Here is a 2,500-nt window from a genome sequence, read left to right as displayed (position 1 = left end):
TCATTCTGTCAGCCCACGCAAAATATAATATAAATGTTGTTGAGTTTTTGCTAAACGAAAAATCCGGGTTGACCTACACACACCTACATAGCTGTCTCACGCAAGGAACTTCTAGATGAGGCTTGAAAAATCTTTTTCGAGAAGTGAGCCGCACAAGAAGCTCAGAAGAAGCTCGAGAAGTGAGCTACACATCATCAAGCGGGTCGCACGACTTTAAAAATTCAATTCAAATTTTGATAAACGTTATGTTCTTGAAATTAGGCGTATCAGTAAAAAAGACTCGCGGTCCACAGTTTGGTTTTAGCTCTCCAGACCTGCTAAAAATACAAGAAATAACACCCAAATTTCCTTCATATAGTACCCTAACATCTTAAAAGAAGCAACATAAGTAGATGGTGTACACCACAACTAAAAGTAACAAAAACAAAGATAGGGTGGTGGTGGCTAGAATATTTTTGAGCTTAAATCAACTCAGTCAGAACATGGGGTGACGTACTGGCACATTGGTTTGCTGGCATACTGGCATGGTAGCAAAATCGTAGCTGCATCGGACAAACTGCTTAGTGGCTTTTATTCCGGCTTTACGTTCTGAATTCAAGCATCGTCGACTTTGCCTTTCATCCTTTCAGGATCAATAAAATATGCAGCAGTTAAACATTTGGGATGTAATCGGCTAGCCCTTCACCACCTCAAATATTTCAGGTTTCTGCCTAAAGCAGAGAAAACAAAAATATCTGCTTAGTCAGAACTAGCTTGAGTTTAAACATCAACAAAGCCCCCCCCCCCCGCCCGAATCCTTGTGTCTTTGGATTAGCACTCGAAGCTTTGTTATTTAGTAACCTGTGCAGGATGATGTACATTGTAAGTTGCCACCGCCTTTTTCATGAGACTCATATCAGAAGTTGAGCAAATCAATGCAATATGAGGAAGTATTCTTTAATTGTACGGTGTTCCTGATAACGACCGCAGGGAAATGTACCTTAAGATATATGTTTACAGCTTGGTACACGAGGCTGTTGCAAATTGAATTGTATACACAGTTATGATAAGACACAAGGATTCGGGGGGGGGGCTTTGTTGATGTTTAAACTCAAGCTAGTTCTGACTAAGCAGACAGTTTTGTTTTCTCTGCTTTAGGCAGAAACCTGAAATATTTGAGGTGGTGAAGGGTTAGCCGATTACATCCCAAATGTTTAACTGCTGCATATTTTATTGATCCTGAAAGGATGAAAGGCAAAGTCGACGATGCTTGAATTCAGAACGTAAAGCCGGAATAAAAGCCACTAAGCAGTTTGTCCGATGCAGCTACGATTTTGCTACCATGTCAGTATGCCAGCAGACCAATGTGCCAGTACGTCACCCCATGTTCTGACTGAGTTGATTTAAGCTCAAAAATATTCTAGCCACCACCACCCTATCTTTGTTTTTGTTACTTTTAGGTTGACAAATGAGGTTAATAACCACTCGGACATATTAACCAGTCACAAAATCAGTTACATTAGGCTGTAACATTTAGTTGCTTAAATTTCGAGTGATACTGGTCGTTACATCTGGTAGTCAGAAACACTTGGTATTTACTTTTCGTACGAATATATTTCTCAGTGATGGTAACAAACTTCAGTGAGATTTGACAACGACACTTGGTAACTGTCCTTATATGAATTTACAATTATATGAATTTACAATTTACATTTAGGAGTTGGAAGCACTCCGTCGGTTACGACGATGAGGGTTCCGGTTGATCCGAATCAACGGAACAGCCTGCTCGTGAAATTAACGTGTAAGTGGCTGAGCACTCCACAGACACGTGTACCCTTAACGTTAGTCTCGGGGATACTCAGCGTGACACAGAGAGTGACAAGGCCGGCCCCTTGAAATACAGGTACAACAGAAACAGGAAGTAAGAGTGAGAGAAAGTTGTGGTGAAGGAGTACAGCAGGGATCACCACCATCCCTGCCGGAGCCTCGTGGAGCTTTAGGTGTTTTCGCTCAATAAACACTCTCAACGCCCGGTCTGGGAATCGAAACCGCGATCCTACGACCACGAGTCCGCTGCCCTAACCACTGGGCCATTGCGCCTCTACTACATTTAGGAGTGACAGGTTAGTGACTATTGGCTGTGGAAATTAGCAGCAATGCCTTGCAATGGAATCTTAACAGTTATACTTAACAATTATACACTTAGTATTTCGGAATGACAGGTTTAGTAGTGAGTGACTCTTGTCTACGGTAATTTGTAGCAACATGAAGTGGTTAGCTCACACTTAGCAGTTACACTAAGTAGTGACACTAAACAATTGTATATTTAAGAGTTACAGACAGCGATTACACTCAGCTATGGCACTTAGCCTTTTCACTTCAAAGTTATGCTTAACAGTAACATGTTTACCAGTTTTGTTTATAAATTATACATTTAGCATTTACTCTTAGCAATCATAAGCTTAATAGTAACATTTAACAGTTACATTTAACAATGATGCTTTTAGCTGTTACACTTGAC

The sequence above is a fragment of the Octopus sinensis genome, linkage group LG4 (genome assembly GCF_006345805.1).
Source record: "Octopus sinensis linkage group LG4, ASM634580v1, whole genome shotgun sequence".
Lineage (NCBI taxonomy): Eukaryota > Metazoa > Mollusca > Cephalopoda > Octopoda > Octopodidae > Octopus > Octopus sinensis.
Note: the sequence above shows the minus strand (reverse complement) of the source record.